This window comes from Silene latifolia, chromosome Y, assembly GCF_048544455.1.
Source record: "Silene latifolia isolate original U9 population chromosome Y, ASM4854445v1, whole genome shotgun sequence".
Taxonomy (NCBI): Eukaryota; Viridiplantae; Streptophyta; class Magnoliopsida; order Caryophyllales; family Caryophyllaceae; genus Silene; species Silene latifolia.
This window is the reverse complement of record NC_133538.1, coordinates 131,693,390-131,715,547: the sequence shown is the minus strand read 5'-3', so window position 1 is coordinate 131,715,547 and position 22,158 is coordinate 131,693,390.

Genomic DNA, 22,158 nt, shown 5'->3' with positions numbered 1-22,158 from the left:
AATGATTGGCTAACTAGAGTTTGACATTGCTGTCGTTTGACGGTGGTGATAAGTTGATCCCTTAAGGTCACACCTAAAGGACAATTCCCTAAATAGACAAATTGATTAATTGTATAACGATACAAGTTAATCAATTCCTTAAAATTGAACAATTCAATTTTGAGAGAGAATATTTATATCTTATTGTAATTAGATTAAATAAGACTTATTTTAGTAATTAAAATACTTTATTACTAAAAATGATTATTGTTTGTGAAACAAATGAGATAAGAATGAATGGTTAATTATAATTACAATATGTTATGAATTATAATTATATGACCCATTTTATTTATGTGATCAAGAATCACTAGTTAATTTGTTATATATAATTTAATTAATTTTGAAAATGATATTTATTTGATAAATATGCATTAAATTAATTAATAACATGTAACATACTACATGTGTCATATTATGTGACAAATGACAAATTGACAAAATAAAATGGTAGTCCATTTTATACATATGGACCGAAATATTGAGGGTGGAAGGTGTTAGTGGGTGATTTATTTCATGTGATAAAATAAATTAATCAAACCTACTCTACTTATTGTTACACACCTACAATATTGATAAGGGTAAAACGCAAAAGCAAGATGCCATTTTGGCCTCATGCTACCCGGCCACACTCCTCTTTTATGAGTAGTTTCGGTTCTTATTTTTACTCTTACATATTCAAATGCATTCATTCATATATTCTCTCCACCTCTCTCTAAAACAAGATTTTAGAAACAAGAAGTTGTTCATCTAATATCATCAGAATATTAGATTAGTAGTGTAGTAATAGTGATAATATAATAATCTATTTTAAGGTACAATAATACACTAATCTAGTTAATTAGTATATTATTTTGAGGGATTTGTCTTGGGTGCAATCAAAGGAGGATCTCTACATTAGGATTTTGGAAGATCATCCAATACATTTAAGCTCAAGAACAAATAAGAAAAGTGACCTTATTTGTGCCCTTATTTTCGAGCCATATAACAATGTAAGGGACATTGTTTTTCTTATTTAATCTCTTATTTAGTTATGCATGCACTAGATCTAAAGAACCATAATTAAAATTTTAATTTGTTTACTGTTAGAAGAGTCTAATAATAGGTATATAAACCTTACAATTGGTATTAGAGCATATGATGTTGCATGCATAATCGATTTATAGTTTTTTCGAGTTATTAGTAACTTAATTAAAACTAAAATTTGTGATTTATTAGAGTAAGTCATGAAATATTGATGCATGTTATATATTCTGGTCCTAAAATGTTTTTAGGTCATTTTTATGATTTATGGTAATTTATTGCTCATTTTAATGATTTTTAGTGATTTTATTACATTTTTATGACTAAAATGGAAATTAAAATGAACAAAATAGTTAATGTAAGTTTCTGACCTTGAAATTTTTATATGACCTCACATGCATATTTTAGTTATTGTATGTAAAATTTCGTATTAATGTGATTAATATTGCATGATTTATGATTTTTATGAGATAAAAATGGATTAAATGGAGGTAAAATAGTTAAATATAGTTAAACTTTGAAACGGGCCATGAAATTTTAATATATTGTCACATGCATGTTTTAATCACTGTGTGTAAAATTTGAAATGAACTTGATTCATGTAGCATAATTTATGAATTTTTAGAGTAAAAATGACATAAATAGTGACTTTTTACGCTAAGACGAATTACATGGCATGATAAAATTATTTTAGGTTGTATTGATATCCCACTTATCAGTCTAAAGTTTTAAAATTGATTGGATTAATTTTATATACTTTAGATGTTTTATTTGATAAAACCGATAATTCGCAACTATATTTTCTCGAAATAAATTCGAAAAATTTAACCATGATATTTGACATTATGAGTGTCATGAAAATATTCCAGAATGTTCAAAAATTTAAAATTCAAATTTTGAAATTATTGTAATTTAACTTGGATTTATTTCATAATAGTTATGATTTTAAGGTAAAAAATGAGCATAAAATTAAATCAAGTTGATTTGTTGTCAAAAATTGAGTGATGACTAATTTTTGAGTCGGAGGAATATTAGGAGAATTAACTTGAGCTTAAATTTGATTTAAGTATTGATTAGTGATTTTAATAAATTATTATCACGCATTTCCATAAAACCGGGTTATATAACCGATATAAGTTAAATAGGGCGATTTGGCACACAATTTGGCATGATAGACATATATTATAATACTGCATATTTCAATTGTTGAATGTCTTTGATACGTGCATTTTATATAGTCTTTTTAGCCTATTTTATGCACGTATTTCTATGCTTTTATCGTGGTTTTATGCTACGAAATGCCCTGAATATGCTACTTTGGTGTATTTTGTCTTATTTGCAGGAATGGACCATAAAGTAGTGAAATCAAGCCTTTTACCGCTCATTTAGCATGCATTTGGAGGAAGAGTAGATTTGGAGCGGGATTTATTGCTGTCTTGGGATGCGTGAAGGTGTTTCGGGAGCTAAAAGGACAAGTCAAGTCAAACTAACGAGAATGATGAGCTGCTGAAGTCAAGTTTCACTTGATCGAGTGATTTATGACTCGATCGAGTGGTTCTAGGTGCAATAATCAGTCGATCGAGTTGTTTGCTTAGTCGATCGACCAGTTCCTTTATAGCCTTACTCGATCGAGCCCTATTCTAGGTCGATCGAGCTTTTTTTGAGTCAAGTTCACTCGATCGAGTGATTTAGTTACTCGATCGAGTGGACTTTGCTACGGGCTGGGCTTTTTAGTCTAATTCCGTCATTAGGTTTAATTATACTCCTATTTTCTTATAAATAGGAGTTAGGATGTCATTAGTTATCATCCAGGGACCAATATACGTTACTTTCTTCTGTCACTTTCCCTGTTACTTTTGTTCTTTCATTTCCGGATCATTTATATCAATAATTTCTTCCCTCTTTTCTCTCTTTTTATTTAATGTTTATTATTCCCTCTCCCTCTTTATTTATTGTTCTTATTAATTTCATGTCTAGCTAAATCCCCTTAGTATGTTAGGATTAAGGAAGCCGTGGTAGCAATGTTTTAACTGACTTATATAGATTAGTCTTGCGATAGGAATTGTATTAGGCAATTTAATTGTTATCCGGTCGAATGAATGCATGCAGGAGACCATAAATTTAGTTAACCCCGACCTAGATCGAAAGATTGGAAGGAAGGCTTGCTTAATTACAATAGGGTATTGCGGTGAGGGCGAAAGTTAAGTCGTTTACGCTTTAGGGCGGTTTAAGGACCGAAAGGTGACGACCATAGCTCTTCTTATCAATAGTCTAATCGCTTTAGTATTCATGATAGTATAAGATCTGATAGCTGCCACGGTGGACCGACTCCTAGCACACTTCCTTCCTCTTACTGTTAATTCTCTTATTCATTTCTCTTCTTTAGCCTTTTTAGTTTAGTCAACACAATCAATTCAACCCCATCAGTGACATTAGACAGATAAATCGACAAATAGATAGTACATCGCCTCCCTGTGGAGATCGACCCTACTTACCGCTGACTTCTGTTAGTAGTACTTAGGTATTTTATTTTTGGTACGAAACGACAGTATCAAATTTTGGCGCCGTTGCCGGGGAGGCAATCTATTTATTTATTTGTTTAATTTTATCTGTTTTTAGCCTCAGGGGATTTTCCCCTTGAGGCCGTTCTGATCTTTTTCCTTGAGTGTTGTTTTGATAGGCCTTACAGGTACTACCTAGACAGTTCTAGGTGAAAGACAGTCAAAGGGAAGACTTGAGTACCTTTGACCCATCACCGATGTCCCATTATATGGAACAGTGGGTGATCCTCTGAGGAGATGTGGTTACTTTGAGCGCAATGCAGCTGTAGTTGTGCCGCCACATCCACCCTATCAATGGCTACCGCAACAAGACCTTCCTGATATATAAGAAGAAGACATTGCGGAGCTGAAATCCTTGATGGAGACACTTGCATTCCAAGCACAAGAATATGTCTCGCGAGTTGATAAGCTCGAGTGCAGAGTTGCTCGACTAGCAGTGAGATGGAAGAAGAAGAGATCGCGGAGCTAACATATTTAATGGGAACGCTTGTATCCAAAATGCAAGAGAGTGATAAACATATGGACGCTCGAATCCTTGAGCTTGAGTCACAAATTGCTCAGTTAGCAGCTGAGATGCAAGAAGAAGAGGTATACCTTGCTGAGAGCGGTTTCTCCCCTGAGAAAACCGTGTTGCCCAATGCTGAGGATGACTTCTATGATTCGGACGACGAGTTCCTATCATATTTCACTGCCCCACGCGAAGATTTCAGCCCTGTACATGAGGAATCACTCGATCGAGTGACTTATATAGGTCGATCGAGTGATTTGCCAGGAGAAACAGCTCGATCGAGTGAAATTGCTACTCGATCGAGTGGAACTCAGGAGGAAGTTGGTCGATCGAGTGGCTATTCTGCTCGATCGACTGATTTGGCCATTGGGAACTATGATTCGTCATTTGGGCTTGATTTAGATGACGATTTTGATTATGACAACGGTTACGGTGAATCTTCCCTATTCAAAGCCGAGTTGGATGCGCTTGAGGCTGAGATTTACGGGACGAATTCCACTGAGGGGCGACAAAAGGACAAATGTGAGTCGGTAATTACTCCTAGCACGGAAGAGGTAATGCATTCTTTTATCTATGATTCCGTCGTTAAGAGTGATCAACTTTGAGGTAGTAAACGGTAATTTTATTATTGTTTGTAAATTGCCTCGTCTTATTCACGCTTCCTCTTTCAGAGCTATACCCCCTCATATGTGGACGCACAAATTAACGATTTTTCACCGTCCTTATCATTATAAAATTGTTAATCTGAATTGGAGCCCTATATTATCGTCAATTGCTCCGCCGCTCCTTTATTTTGTGGATAAATTTAGGAGCTCACATAGGAAATTTGTACGGCTTAAAAAGTTAAACATTTTTATTTCCTACTTCTCTGTTCCCACTTTGGTGCTACTTACTCTTTTGTGTAGCACATGCGCGACTTTTTGACAAATTCTTTGCTGCGCGCTTTGAGCTGTTTTGATTGTGATTAGTTTGAAAGGAGCTTGAAGAAAAGAAGGTCGAGCTGGGACCTGTCTGAAGCTAGCGCTACCCGGGAGGCAACCCGGCGATTTTATTTTTGTATTTTAATTCATTTCAGTTGTAATAAATGGTTTTTATACCATAGACTATCTCAGTATGCTTGTTTTTGTCAGTTGCGGGCTGTTTTTCATTGCATTTTGCAGGAATACGCTGAGGATCACTCGATCGAGTACTTGTTGTACTCGATCGAGCACTTTTGCCGGAAATTCCCTTCGATCGAGTAGACCTCCCTCTCGATCGACCACCTGCAAATAGAGAACCACTCGATCGACTGCTATTTTACTCGATCGAGCAGTTTTAGACGCCCATTCTACTCGATCAGCCACTATACGACTGCTATCGAGTGTTATTGACTTGGATTAGCTTCCTGAGACGGTTTTTCGGGCCCTTAGCAACCTCCCATTTCATGGTCGGTTTGGGGAGGTCCCTTATTTCGCGCTATTTTGTGAGTTTTTTCGCATTCCCTCTCTTTTTCTTTCAGTTTGCATTTCCTTTCCATGTTTTGGTACAATGAGGGCATTGTACGGTTTGGTTTGGGGAGGTTACGCATCCATATCTGTGTCTGCATATTGTTTTTAATGCATTTCTGTTATCACGTTTTATTTATGTTTGCATTGTTGTTTATTTTTGTTTAAATGCATAAAATTCCCTAAAAAATTGAAAAATTCAAAAATTCAAAAAAATTTCACGTTTATTTTAGCATGTAGGTTGAGTCGGAACGGTAGATTTCCATGATGAAATTGCACTATTATCTGTCTTTTTGCTTAAGCCTTGCATTGAACTTGTATCTTTTAGCTTTGTCTTTTGCATATCTACGAGTTTATGTTGAAATTTAGCTGAACGAATAGACTTGACCTGAAATTTTGGCAACCTACTTATAATTTCTAAGAATTAGAGCCTTATAAACTGGTGTCATTTATGACCAGTTTCATGTAGGATTGTGAGTAGTTACTCCTTGCATAACATGTTCATCAATTTGCACGTATATGAAATTCAATTGCTTTTTGCCTGCATACATTCGGGTTAGTGGTTGGTGTCACACGCAGGGAGGTGCTTACAATTTCCCTTTCTTTCATTTTTACCCTTTTAACTCCACATTAGCCAAATTTGCCTGTTGACCCTTAGCTACATTCCAAATTTAGCCTGCCTTGTCAAGCTAGTTTAGATTGTTCTGCGGTATATTGTCTATTGTATCAAGTTTGGCTTGTATCTGTTGTCTTGGAGTTGGTGATTTAAGAAGGAAAGGAGGATGATGGAAAAAAGACGTGAAAAAGAAGAAAAAAAAGAGAAGTTGAAAAAAAGGGAATTCGAATAAAAAGAAAAAAAAAGAAAAATTCGAAAAAGAAAAAAAAAGACGTGAAAAAGAAATAGAAAAAAAAGAAAACGAAAAAAAAAAGATGTTGGTTGGTTGACGGTTCCTGCTCCTATGTTCTATCTTACATTATTTGAGGAGTATGTTTAGTTTGGTTTGGTGAGATTTTGTGCCAAATGAAGGGCATTGTGCTTATTTCATAATTGAGTTGGAAATGGATGCTTTCATATGGTTCTGTTTAGGTACTAGCTTGATCACCTATACCTCCACATTCCCATAAATGTTTTGCCTTTTTTCCTACCCATTGCCTCACTTTACCATATTTTTGTAAGCCCTCGGTTGTGACAGGACCTTGTTGGTTGGAATGTATGAACGGTAGCTAGAATTGTCTATCATATTAGTTGCATGCATGTTTATGTGGGTCGTAGTTTAGGTGAGCGACTATTTCTCTTTCTCTCTTATACATATATGCCTACCCTTTGCTTCATGAGAGAAGAGTGACCCGTGAGAGTCCATTGTTAAAGGTCTTGCAAGGTCGATGGTTCACCTTTATTATAAACATCTTACAACTCGTTTGCATTTGACTGTCTTGCTATAAGTATTTAGTTAGCTTGCATTAAATTGGCTTAAGTGGGCATTTGTAGCTAGCTCTGAGTTATCTTTTTCCGTTCCATTATTTGCATTTCAGTTTACTCGAGGACGAGTAAAGGTTTGGTTTGGGGAGATTTGATACGTGCATTTTATATAGTCTTTTTAGCCTATTTTATGCACGTATTTCTATGCTTTTATCGTGGTTTTATGCTACGAAATGCCCCGAATATGCTACTTTGGTGTATTTTGTCTTATTTGCAGGAATGGACCATAAAGTAGTGAAATCAAGCCTTTTACCGCTCATTTAGCATGCATTTGGAGGAAGAGTAGATTTGGAGCGGGATTTATTGCTGTCTTGGGATGCGTGAAGGTGTTTCGGGAGCTAAAAGGACAAGTCAAGTCAAACTAACGAGAATGATGAGCTGCTGAAGTCAAGTTTCACTTGATCGAGTGATTTATGACTCGATCGAGTGGTTCTAGGTGCAATAATCAGTCGATCGAGTTGTTTGCTTAGTCGATCGACCAGTTCCTTTATAGCCTTACTCGATCGAGCCCTATTCTAGGTCGATCGAGCTGTTTTTGAGTCAAGTTCACTCGATCGAGTGATTTAGTTACTCGATCGAGTGGACTTTGCTACGGGCTGGGCTTTTTAGTCTAATTCCGTCATTAGGTTTAATTATACTCCTATTTTCTTATAAATAGGAGTTAGGATGTCATTAGTTATCATCCAGGGACCAATATACGTTACTTTCTTCTGTCACTTTCCCTGTTACTTTTGTTCTTTCATTTCCGGATCATTTATATCAGTAATTTCTTCCCTCTTTTCTCTCTTTTTATTTAATGTTTATTATTCCCTCTCCCTCTTTATTTATTGTTCTTATTAATTTCATGTCTAGTTAAATCCCCTTAGTATGTTAGGATTAGGGAAGCCGTGGTAGCAATGTTTTAACTGACTTATATAGATTAGTCTTGCGATAGGAATTGTATTAGGCAATTTAATTGTTATCCGGTCGAATGAATGCATGCAGGAGACCATAAATTTAGTTAACCCCGACCTAGATCGAAAGATTGGAAGGGAAGACTTGCTTAATTACAATAGGGTATTGCAGTGAGGGCGAAAGTTAAGCTGTTTACGCTCTAGGGCGGTTTATGGACCGAAAGGTGACGACCATAGCTCTTCTTATCAATAGTCTAATCGCTTTAGTATTCATGATAGTATAAGATCTGATAGCTGCCACGGTGGACCGACTCCTAGCACACTTCCTTCCTCTTACTTTTAATTCTCTTATTCATTTCTCTTCTTTAGCCTTTTTAGTTTAGTCAACACAATCAATTCAACCCCATCAGTGACATTAGACAGATAAATCGACAAATAGATAGTACACCGCCTCCCTGTGGAGATCGACCCTACTTACCGCTGACTTCTGTTAGTAGTACTTAGGTATTTTATTTTTGGTACGAAACGACAGTATCAGTCTTTTTATTTATATAATTTTGAATTATGTAATTTTCCCTTAGTATGGCCTTAGTTTTAATCGATATTACCCGTAATGAAAGGGAATATTGATTCGGTTGTAATTTAATGTGATCTCGTATAACTTTTATTTTTACTAGTTTTTCATATCACAAATGTATAAATAGGAATAGCTTTGTATTTTTATTATTATTTGTAATCATGGAGTTTCTTCAAGACGGTGCCATTTGGAAGGCGTTCCGACGAAGACGGTGTTCTTGGAAAGCGTGCCACTTGAAGATTCAAGGGATCAAAGGAGTTGGTTTCCGAATATATAATAGATTATTTGATTTTCTATTTAAGGAAGGCCATACTAGGAATTTATTATTATTTCTTTGCATTTATTTTAATATGTTGCATGCATTGCCAAATCGCCATAACAACACATGCATTTCATATCGAGGCATCGACCGTGTCAATTATAATTATCGTAGTTCACCGCTTTAGTTCTCTTAAAACGTGATACATAATAAATTGACAAGACCTCTCACTAATTAATAATTGAGAATTAGCCTTACCAAATAGTAGAAACCATGAGTTCCAATTTCATAAGGAAGTAGGCTTGGCTCACCGGGGTGCTAAACTTGTTACGTTGGGTAAGTGGGTAATAAAATGTTATTACATCGAAATTTGGATTGAGCTCAACGAAAGTATTCATGACCGTAGTCGCATGTGTTCCAGGCTAAAGATAAATATTAAAGTAATTTTATCGACCTAGAGTTCTAGAAGTAGAATCGATTAAAGAGTTAATCCACCGAGTTATATTGATAAGGGATGAATCGGCTCACCATGTCCGAATTGATATGAATTTGGATCTCGGAATCATTTATAATAGTTGGGTAGAGGTCACTATATAAATGCTTAAAACTTATTTAAAACATTTACAACTATTATTAAAACGATAAGATGGTTATTAATTCCTTCATTTCCTATTTTATAGTCGAAATTATTTTCTCAATTGCAATGGCAACTCCAATTTTATCTGCAATGGATTCATCTAATAATCCTACACCAATCACCATTAATTCATGGCTCCAATCATTCAATGAAAAGTGCTCCTTTTATGATAATGACCCGATTAGAGAACTACGCATTGGCATTGGTGAGGATGGAAATCTTTGCTATTTTACCACTTCTACACCTCCCACTCCCATAGTCATGCCCACCTCCTTGGTAAGAGGATCATATGAGGGGAATCTCACAAATTCCAAGGTATGTAAGAGGGGTGGATTCCAAAGGTCCCCGAATCAGTAGTGGGTAATAGGAAACCTTTTGGAAGGGAATCCACCGTAGGCTCTGAATGACTGGCTATATTCGGCATTCTGGCAGATAGAATTTACAGTGAAGCAGGTACGACAATGTACTCTTCTAGAACGGTTATCCTGCAAAACTTATCAAGAACTAACAAAAAATATGAGATCAATCTCAAGAAATAAATTCCTTGAAATGAGAGACAACTTAATACAAGCAACAAAATTACGCCACATCCCCGGCAACGCCGCCAAAATTTGATACCGTTGTCAGGTACCAAAAATAAATACCTAGATACAACTAACAGAAGTTAGCAGCAAGTCGGGTCGATCTCCATAGGGAGATGGGAAAATGTCAACTTAATTAAGTCCGTCTAGGTAACAGTTCTGGGGGTTTTAATTGTTTGTTCTAATCTAAAAGAGATCAAGAAAGAGAGGAAAAACAAAGGAATAAAGGTTAAGCAAATAGAGAGAAAACAGCTAAAACAATCGGTTCACCATGATTCTTCAGTCAGCAATCTAGGTCTCAGGTCAATGCAACTATGGTCTATGGGGCAGTGAATATCTCCTTCCGGTCTCAATTCGCCCTAAAGCACATATAGCTTAGCTTCCGCCCTCACTACGTGCCCTAATGTTCGCTACAAGTCTCACCCTTTCCAATCTTCCGATCTAGGTCAAGGTTTACTGCGGTTTAATGACTAATTGCATCGACTCAATTAGGCAAAAACAATTAAATGTAGCGATTAACAACATAAACTACACTAGCATTAAACCTAATAATTCGATTTACAATTCCTTCATAATCATGGATTCCCTAAGTCTTAGCAAGAGAAATTAGCTATGCATTATTATTGTGATAGCAACAATCATACACAAGCAAGGAGAATTAAACATGGTAGCAAGTAATGAGAGATTAATGATAACAAAAACAAATAAGAGAGAAAGAATTAAAGAGAAGCAAAAGATTAAGATTAAGATAAAAGAAAGAGGTACCGATTATAACCAAGCAATAGTTCTAAAGTGAGAGTATGAGAGAGTAGAGAGGAAGAGAGAGTATCGTAGTCTAAAAGATGATGAAGAAGTAGTAACACGCAGTACTTAACCTAATTTTAAAACTAATTACAAAGCCCAACACGAAATAAGGCAAAAACACACGTACAAGGTGAAACCTCTCGATCGAGTGGAATGAAACCACTCGATCAAGGACATAACCAGCAATCCCTCTTGATCGAACAGAAAAACCATTCGAACGAGGACTTCTTATATCAGCCTTCTCGATCGAGTATCAAAATAACTCGATCGAGTGAATCTTCAAAGGATAAAGCATTCGATCGACTAATTAGTGGTCGATCGAGCTATATTAGCACGTAGGATTCCTTGACACCTTCCGAGGTCAGCTCACGCGTCTTTTAAGTGATATATTCCAAACTCCAATTCCTTATTCTCCACAAATGCATGCAAATGAGACAAGTTTAGGCTCGATTTATCTTCTTTCTGGTCCGTACCTGCAATTTACACAAGACAAACCAAAGTAGACTATTCGGGGGTATTTGTAGCTAGATGCTACATAAATAGTACAGAAACGCGTGTAAAAATGAGGTAAAAACCTTATATAAAATACACGCATCACTAGCAAAAGTCGAAGTGTGGGGGTATTTGATACTGTCATTTTATGTCGTGTCAACTAGGTGTTCTTAATCGAATAAAGTAGTAATGTGGAGTAGTTTAAGAAGAAATAAAGCAAGTTCCAGGTCTTGTGTGGAGTGTGCTTCTTAGTAATTTACTCATTGGTTTACCGCTTCTTGTGATTGGTTCATGGTACGCAATTGCAGAGAAGTCAAGCCAAGTCGGGTCAAACCCCGGCTCCTCAAGCCAAACCATGAAAGGAAGTGAGCCACGACCTAGGGGAACCACAAGCTATGAAGGATAGAAGAAAGGAAGATAAAAACGAAAGCTCACAATCAGACCTTCACTGCAGGCTGCTGCCTCCACTACAGCCTGCGGCCTCTGTAGCTGCCACGTCTTCTAAATTCCGACTTATGTGTTGATTGGAGGCCCATTTTCGTGTTTAACCTAGGGAGAAGTGAAACACTATATAAGCCTCAAACTTTTGAAGACTCGATCATTCTATTCTTGAACCTTTAATCTTGTAATAATCAAAAACTTAATCTTTCAATTTTCATGTTAATTTCTCTTAAATTGTTGGGTTGTAATCAAACTATGGTAGGCTAGATCTTTACTACTTGGTATAATTCATCCAAGGTTTCACCTTTATCTATGTAATGATTCTCTACTCCCTTATATATTTAGTTATTGTCTTCCTCTTGTGTTTAATGAATATGTTGAATGATTTGTTTTGAAAATTGATCAACCTTCCATCTATTTTATTTAACTAGTGCAAATTCTACAAAGTTGGTCTAACTCTTGCAGTATTGTTTGAAGCAACTTATAATCTTGTGGTTTTTGGTCTAAAGATCACACCTTTGTAAGAGAGGAACACATGTATTTCATGACTTGTATGGGTTCATCTTGTTTGTGAAATATCCTATATTTACTCACTTGGTTATGCTCTTAATACCTTTTTTTACACATCATGCATTGGTTAATATGTGATATTGTCTTATAAGGTGGGTTGTCATATATGGTTTCATTGTGACTGCCAATTTCTTGTGTGATTGCTTAGCCGTGTGAGCTTGCTCTTGGGTGTTATTTAGGGTAGGTATTTTGTGTAATTGACTCGTGTTTGACCCGTGTTGAGTCGGGATTTGAATTTTGAGTCGGTTTTTGGCCCGGTGTCGGTTTTGACTCTAATTAGTGTCATTTTAATGCAAATGGCATGATAAAACCATTTACGACATTATTTTTGACATTCGAGACTCGGGTTGACTCATATTGACTCGGGTTGCGAGTTTCTGAGTCGGTTTTGGGTCTGAAGACTGTTTTAACTCTAAATAGTGTTGTTTTAATGCAAATGAAGTTAGAAAACCATTTTTGAAATCATTTTTCATGTCTGAGTAATGCATTAAACCGTCTCATGTATAGCCAATCCACGCACGCATGTCAAGAACATGTTGTAGTCCGATCATCATCGGGTGTTTTTTGGAAGGTGCAGATACTGGGTATCTACACCACAAAGCAGACAATGTATATCAAAGTTCATACAAGGGCTGGACAATGAAATTCAATATCCATCCATGGTAAGGGATATTAAAGTTCAACATCTTACCATGTTGGACTTTGAAACTCAACATCCTGACACATTTTCGACTATAAGCTTTCAAATTTGAACAAGGTCATGTGAATTCTAATGTAAAAGCAATAGATTCAAAGTTATTAGTTACTTAAATTATCGCCGATTCGGCGTCCGACATATATTTTGATCTTAAACTCGTTGTATTTTAGTTTTTAGATTTGTTAGTTTAGTATGAATTTGGGAGATTTTGAGAGGGGAGAGAGAAGAGGGAGATGTAACACTACGGATTTTCTTTGGCGACTACTCGACCGAGTAGAGCCTACTCGGCCGAATAGTGCTGTTGTTGTGAGTTGTTTTGGTTTTGCCGATGAATACTCGGCCGAGTATAGTGAATACTCGACCGAGTAGAGGATACTCGTCCGAGTATAACTTTACTCGACCGAGTATTCGGTCTGGCGAGTGTTATTTTGACGGTTTGATTAGGGAATGTTTAAGATTATTTTATATCCCGCGTCAGTTTTCAAAACATCATTTCAACTTCATCAGTTTCTACGTTACCCTAATTACACCCTAATCATTCCCTAATCTTTCCCTTAATCATTCCGTAGCATCGTCGTGTGGGTAATCTTCGTGACTTTTGCGTATAAGTTCTCGTTGCCTTTGTTGGTAAGTCCTATCTTTATGATTATTTGTACTCTTTGGGGTTCTTTGTATATATTTATGGAAATGGGATTTTGGGAATTGTGCAATGTGTAATTGTGTTACATGATTATTGTATAGGAGAAGACTTCGTAGAGGAGCCTTTTTTATTGTTCGTGTTGCATACTCTTTGTTGGTTGCTAAGGTAGGGTTTCCTACTCGGTTCTTGTTATTGTAAGACATGTTGTTGTGATTATTGTTATCTGTTGATCATCGGAGTATGGAGATTGTTGTAACGATGTGGATGTAAGGGTGTTGAGATGGCTGTGTTGTATTGTGATTGTGATTGTGGTGGAGTCACTTGCGGGAGTGGCTTCACACCCTAGTTCGCCCTCCGTGGAACCCGCCACGGGAGGGGATGTGCACATTAAGGGACAGGGATTATTGTCGCTCGTTGAGGAGCTGGACTAGGTGGGATCGGCTGCGGTCACCCACTGGCGGCGAGGATTACCTGTTGCGATGGGTAATCTGGCAGGGCTACACACTTCAGTGTGTAGTCGGTTACTGTGTGCGAATGGAGGATTGGGGATTGGCGATGATCAGTTGATTTCCCCGTTTGTTTGTCTTAATTGTTTGTGTAATACTGACCCCGTGTTGTTTGTGGAATCTGCGGTGATCCATTCGGGGATGGTGAGCAGGCTTGATGTATTGCTAGTGTGAGCTTGGGGACTGTCTTGGGAGAAGTGCCATCACGAGTCATAGCATCACCGTCTGAGTCTTAGTGGGATTTCTTTTATTATCAGACTTTGAAGTTGTATTTTGTTAAAACAGTATTTGAGTTTGGTTGATGTAAACTTTACATTTTACAGTACTTTAATAAATGTGCTCAATTCAGACGCTTTTTGATATGTACTAACCTCGGGCAACCGAGATGGTAACACACTTTCATGGTAGGGTGGTCCTGGTAAGGCACCTTGGTATGAGGGGGTGTTACAAAGTGGTATCAGAGCCGAAGATTCCGGCACCTAAACAAATGAATATAATGAACCTAGGGAGTCTAAGTAAAATGAACCCGGGGAGAGTTGTTTGGAGCTACCGCAAAGACTCGGGAGACGTCCCGGAGTTGCAAATTGGCCCTCACTAACTCGAGCCGGTAACATGGGGAAGTGTGATGAGAGCTAGGTTTTGTATGTGCATGTATGTGAAGATGCATGTTGGTAAAAGTTGATAGTTGAAAGTATGTGTGTTGAAGTTCCTAAATGTTGTGATGGGAGGAATGGTGGATGTGACGGGTTGTGAATGTTGGTCATGTTGGATTTAGCATATGTATGAATTGTATGCTGATATGATTCTAATGTGGCATTAAAGTTCTTGATATATGAATTGCATGCTGATGTGATTATAACATGGCATTTAAACTCGTAATATTATGCGTTTGCTGTGGGGAATAGTGAGCATGATATGGGAACTTTATACTGTATACCCGTCTATTTTGTAACTCGGCCGAGCAAGGCAGGTACTCGACCGAGTAGGGAGCACTCGGCCGAGTAACCAAGAGCTCGACCGAGTATTGATTTACAGTGAGTAGCAGTAGCTACTGTTTGTGACAACTCAACCGAGTAAGAGGTATACTCGACCGAGTAGTGGCTACTCGGCCGAGTGTTGTTTTACTCGACCGAGTGTTGTTTTTGAGTTTTGAAGTTCGCACGGTCGAAATACTCGACCGAGTATCTAGGATACTCGACCGAGTAGTCGTTACTCGACCGATTATGTTTGTATACTCGTAGAGTGTTATTTTGGCGGAGGTTACTACGTTTTGAGTGGTAGGCTTTTGTGTTTTACGTTTCCGTGTTTCTTGTCGATTCGATATGCCGCCCAAGAGAACTCCCGCGCAGATCCAAGCTTCAGAGATGACTCTTGATGAGGTTGCTCGCATGATTGAGCAACAAGAGGCTCTCCTTGAATCTCTCAAAAATGTGGGAAAAGGGAACGAGAAGTCGATGGATGCAACACAGCTTAGCATCAACATTGCTCGTTTCAACCCTCCCACATATGACGGGGTAGGAGAACCAAAGCTACTCGAGAAGTGGCACCGTGAGATTGAAGCTCTCATGGAAATGGTTAAGTGCCCCGAGGACATGATTGTTGAGCAGGTAGTGTACTACCTAAGAGGTGAAGGCTGCGTTTGGTGGCAAAATGTCAAGGAAGATGCTAGAGCTTACTACCGAGGCGGAAGGAGCTATTCCTTGGTCTGGGTTGAAGAGTGCTATGAGAGAGCAGTTTGTGCCGGAGCATATCCGACACAAGATGAGATCCGACTTTGATTCCTTCACCATGACCGAGGAGATGACAGTCACTAATTACTATCATCGGTTTTGGAGCTATCTCGTTATGTTGAAGATATGCGACTAGGACGAGAGAGGTTTGGCTCTCCGTTTTGAGAGGGGTTTATCTGCTAAGATCGTGAGTCGTATGCCGGCCCGGGGTTGCTGCGACCTCAAGGAAGTGTACTTGAGAGCGGGTCAAGCCGAGAGAATGGTAGATCTCTCAAGAGAGATCGATGAGAGGACTAGCTGCAGAAAGAGGAAGGGCGATGGCGGAAACAACGATCGACCAACCAACAAGAAAGGGAACTTCAACCATGCTAAGGCTTTTTCTCGTGGAGCTGGTTTCGTTTGGAGGATCTCGTGGTTGGGGAAAGAATGGGGGTCGGGCTGTGAGTGACAACACCAACCTTACTTGCTTCAACTGTGTGGGATAGGCCACAAAAGACGGAATGCACGAGCTACAAGCCCGCAATGGTTCGAGCTCGGTCGGGGAATTTTTCTCAGGGGCCGACTCGGAGTTTTGCTAGTAACCGACCGGGAGGTTCATGGGGCAACGAGAGGTGGACGGGGCAACCGGGCGGTTACAACCGCGGTGGTGGTGGATCTTATCGGCGCGAACAATAGCGTCACTCGGATTCGGCGGCCAAGCCAAGTACCTCCAATGCTTTAGTTCGGGGTGGAGGACGAAAAACAAAGGAAAGCTCTTCATGATGGACAAGCGGGAAGCACAAGATGATGCTCATGTAGTTACCGGTACCTTTCTTGTTCATAATGTACCGTCCTTTGTTTTGTTTGATTCCGGGGCTACACATTCTTTTGTGTCCAAGAGTCATGCTGTATCTATGGGTTTGGGAAAGTTTGAGGTTGTTAAAGATGATGTATTCATACCTTCACGAGAGTCTGTGTCGTGTCTCAAGCTGTATAAGGGAGTGTCCATGATAGTTGGAGGGGTAGATTTACCAGTAGACCTGTTAGAGTTTCCTATGGATGGGTTCGAAGTGATTGTCGGGATGGATTGGTTGGGTAAGTATGATGTCAGGATAGATTGTCGGCAAAAGAGGGTGTCCCTAAAGGGTCCCAAGGGTGTTAGAGTGTCCTATAGAGGGTTTGTGGTAAAGCCTAAGTGTAGGTTCATAGCTGTGATGACTTTAAAGTCATGTTTGAGGAAGAAGTGTCCCTTGATTCTTTGTCATGTGAGAGATCACCGAGTAGAGCCACCGACAGCTTCTGAGATATCTGTGGTGAGAGACTTTGAAGATGTTTTCCCTGAGGAAATACCGAGTTTGCCTCCCAAGAGGGATGTTGATTTCAGCGTGGAGCTTAAGCCGGGAATGGGTCCTATATCTAAACCACCTTACCGTATGGCGCCCAAGGAGTTGGCAGAGTTGAAAAAGCAGATACATGAGCTGCTAGGCAAGGGTTATATCAGGCCTAGTGTGTCACCGTGGGGAGCTCCAGTTCTTTTTGTAAAGAAGAAAGATGGAAGTATGCGATTGTGCATTGATTACAGAGAGCTCAATCATGTCACAGTGAAGAACAAGTATCCGTTGCCGAGGATTGACGACTTGTTTGATCGGCTTAGTGGAGCGGTGTGTTCTCCAAGATTGATCGAGTTCGGGTACCACCACGAGGATATCAGATGAGGATATTCCTAAGACAGCGTTCCGATCTCGATATGGTCATTATGAGTATGTAGTGATGCCTTTTGGGTTGACCAATGCGCCAGCAGCTTTTATGGATTTGATGAATCGGATCTTCGCACCGTTTTTGGATAGGTTTGTGGTTGTTTTCATCGACGATATCTTAGTCTATTCTAAGACTAAGGAAGAGCATGAGGAGCACTTGAGGATAGTTCTGCAGACCTTAAGGGATAATCAGCTTTATGCCAAGCTATCCAAGTGTGAGTTCTGGTTAGAGGAAGTGGCTTTTCTGGGCCATGTAATATCTAAGAAGGGGGTAGCCGTGGATCCTAGTAAGATTGAGGCCATTACCAAGTGGGAATCGCCGAAGAATGTTGCTGAGATTCGAAGTTTCTTAGGTCTTGCCGGCTACTACAGAAGATTTGTGAAAGATTTCTCTACCATAGCGCGGCCTATGACATCCTTGATGAGAAAGGAAGTCAGATTTGTTTGGGATGAGAGTTGTGAGACGGCGTTTCAGACCCTAAAGGAACGCTTGACCACAGCTCCTATCCTAGCCTTGCCTGAGGGTTGTGAGAACTTTGAGGTATATACCGACGCTTCAAAGAATGGTCTTGGTTGTGTTTTGATGCAGGGAGGGAAAGTCATAGCCTATGCTTCGAGACAGCTGAAGCAATATGAGGAGAATTACCCTACGCACGATCTGGAGCTGGGTGCAGTTGTGTTCGCTCTTAAGATATGAAGACACTACCTTTATGGGGCAACTTTTAAGGTGTTCTATGATCATAAGAGTCTAAAGTATATCTACACTCAGAAGGAGCTTACTATGCGACAAAGACGGTGGATGAAGCTGATTGGAGATTATGATATGGAGATCATCTATCACGAGGGTAAGGCTAATGTTGTTGCAGATGCATTGAGTAGGAAGAGCGTTCATTCGCTATGTACAGCTATGTCCTTGCTGAAGTTGAGGGATGAGATGTCTAGTTTGGGGATCTTTATGATTCGAGAGGGGGACACCATCGGGGATTTGACGGTCGAGCCAGAGTTGTATGAGAACATCAAAAGTAAACAAGAGCTTGATCCTAAGATTCAGGAGTGGAAGTCAAAAGTAGAGAGTGGAACGGCTTCCAGGTTTTCTATCCATCTAGATGGGAGTGTTCGTTTTGATGGGAGATGGTGTGTTCCTGAGGATGCAGAGTTGCGGAGAGTGATCTTGACGGAGGCTCATTGCACTCCTATTCGATTCACCCCAGTGGTGACAAGCTTTATAGAGACCTTAAGAAGACTTTTTGGTGGCCAAACATGAAGAGAGATGTAGCTGAGTTTGTAGCCAGATGTTTGACCTGTCAAAAGGTCAAGGGTGAACAAAGGAGACCACAAGGTAAGATCCAGTCTTTGGATGTACCAGAGTGGAAGTGGGAGTCAATCTCCATGGACTTCATTGTGGGGTTACCTAGGTCACAACAAGGTAACAACATGATTTGGGTGATTGTTGATAGGTTAACCAAGTCAGCCCATTTCGTTCCCATGAAGGATACTTGGTCTAAGATGCAGCTGGCAATGGGTTACAGGAGGCATGTGGTTCGGTTACATGGTATACCTAAGGATATCGTTTCTGATCGTGATGCGAGGTTCATATCCAAGTTTTGGCAAGAGCTGCAAGAGTTGATGGGTACGACTTTAAAGATGAGTACGACCTTTCATCCGAAACCGATGGTCGGGACAGAGCGGACCATCAAGACCTTAGAAGACATGCTTTGAGGGCATGTGTTATGGACTTTGGGGGCGATTGGGAAGACAGGCTTGATCGATCGAGTTTTCATACAATAACGATTATCATACAAGCATTGGGATGGCACCTTTTGAAGCTTTGTATGGCCGGAAATGCCGAAGTCCGGTTTGTTGGGATGATAGTTCCGAGACGGTGGTTTTAGGGCCACAACTGGTTCAAGATATGGTTGAGCAAATCCAGTTGATTCGGCAAAGATGAGAGCGACTCAAGATCGTCGGAAGAGCTATGCCGACTTGCACCGCAAGGACATTGAGTTTATGGTAGGTGACAAGGTTCTTTTAAAAGTGTCACCTATGCGAGGTGTTATGAGGTTTGGGAAAAAGGGTAAGCTAAGCCAAAAGTTTATAGGTCCTTTTGAGGTTTTAGACCGTGTTGGCGAGGTGGCCTATAGATTAGCGTTACCACCAGCTTTGGATAGAGTACACAATGTTTTTCATGTATCTCAACTTCTAAAGTATGTGAGCGATCCGTCGCATATCCTTGAGATGGAGAACATCGAGCTTGATGAATCCTTGTCCTTCGCCGAGATTCCTAAGGAGATTCTTGATCGCAAGGTTCGTAAGACCCGGAATGGTGAAACGGTCTTAATCAAGGTCCTTTGGTCTAATCATAATGTGGAGGAAGCCACATGGGAACCCGAGGAAGCTATGCGAGAACGTTTTCCTAACCTTTTCGATCAGGTATGTTTGGTTACGGGGGACGTAACCGTTGTCCTTTAGGGGGTAGGAGATGGTCGCGGTCGTGTTTTGTTTTGTTTGTTGTTTTGCTCTGAGTTGGGGTAATGACTTTTGTGGTGACTTATATAGTTCCTTGGTGTTGTTATATGTGGTTAGTATAGTCTTGTGGTGTAGTGTTGTGTTTTGTTTTATAGTACGGTGTGAACTTCGGGGACGAAGTTCTTTTTAAGAGGGGAAGATTGTAACACTACGGATTTTCTTTGGCGACTACTCGATCCGAGTAGAGCCTACTCGGCCGAGTAGTCTTTGTTGTTGTGAGTTGTTTTGGTTCTGCCGATGAACACTCGGCCGAGTATAGTGAATACTCGACCGAGTAGAGGATACTCGGCCGAGTATAACTTTACTCGACCGAGTATTCGATCCGCAAGCAGTGTTATTTTGACGGTTTGATTAGGGAATGTTTAAGATTATTTTATATCCCGCGTCGAAAAACATCATTTCAACTTCATCCGTTTCTACGTTACCCTAATTACACCCTAATCATTCCCTAATCTTTCCCTTAATCATTCCGTAGCATCGTCGTGTGGGTAATCTTCGTGACTTTTGCGTATAAGTTCTCGTTGCCCTGTTGGTAAGTCCTATCTTTATGATTATTTGTACTCTTTGGGGTTCTTTGTATATATTTATGGAAATGGGATTTTGGGAATTGTGCAATGTGTAATTGTGTTACATGATTATTGTATAGGAGAAGACTTCGTAGAGGAGCCTTTTTGATTGTCCGTGTTGCATACTACTTGTTGGTTGCTAAGGTAGGGTTTCTACTCGGTTTCTTCATTATTGTAAGACATGTTGTTGTGATTATTGTTATCTGTTGATCATCGGAGTATGGAGATTGTTGTAACGATGTGGATGTAAGGGTGTTGAGATGGCTGTGTTGTATTGTGATTGTGATTGTGGTGGAGTCACTTGCGGGAGTGGCTTCACACCCTAGTTCGCCCTCCGTGAAACCCGCCACGGGAGGGGATGTGCACATTAAGGGACAGGGATTATTGTCGCTCGTTGAGGAGCTGGACTAGGTGGGATCGGCTGCGGTCACCCACTGGCGGCGAGGATTACCTGTTGCGATGGGTAATCTGGCAGGGCTACACACATCAGTGTGTAGTCGGTTACTATGTGTGAATGGAGGATTGGGGATTGGCGATGATCAGTTGATTTTCCCGTTTGTTTGTCTTAATTGTTTGTGTAATACTGACCCCGTGTTGTTTGTGGAATATGCGGTGATCCATTCGGGGATGGTGAGCAGGCTTGACAGGTATTGCTAGTGTGAGCTTGGGGACTGTCTTGGGAGAAGTGCCATCACGAGTCATAGCATCACCGTCTGAGTCTTAGTGGGATTTCTTTTATTATCGGACTTTGAAGTTGTATTTTGTTAAAACAAAGATTTGAGTTTGGTTGATGTAAACTTTACATTTTACAGTACTTTAATAAATGTGCTCAATTCAGACGCTTTTTGATATGTACTAACCTCGGGCAACCGAGATGGTAACACACTTTCATGGTATGGTGGTCCTGGTAAGGCACCTTGGTATGAGGGGGTGTTACAGGAGAGGAGAGTGAGACTACAAATATGATAACGGCAATTTGGTCAAATGTATAAAAAGCGTCAACGATTCGTTATAAAATGCCGACGACATATTTCAACTACACAAATTCTCATTTGTGACGGGCATATCCGCCGCAAGCTTGCGACGAGTCAAATACAACCCACATGTGGAGATAAGATAAAAGCAAATTGTCTAGGGAGTAGCATTCTCTTTTATCTTATCTACCCATGTGGGATAAAGGAATGGTGTAATATACACCATAAAATTAAAACTTATATTATACACAATCCCTTTATTTAGACTACTATTTAGCTATCACTTCATGTCTAGGGAGTAGCTAGGGAGAATATTACAAGCATATGTCAATCACATCACACAATATACACCATAAAATTAAAGCTTATATTATACACAATTCCTTTATTTAGACTACTATTTAGCTATCACTTCACGTCTTCCATTATTGTCT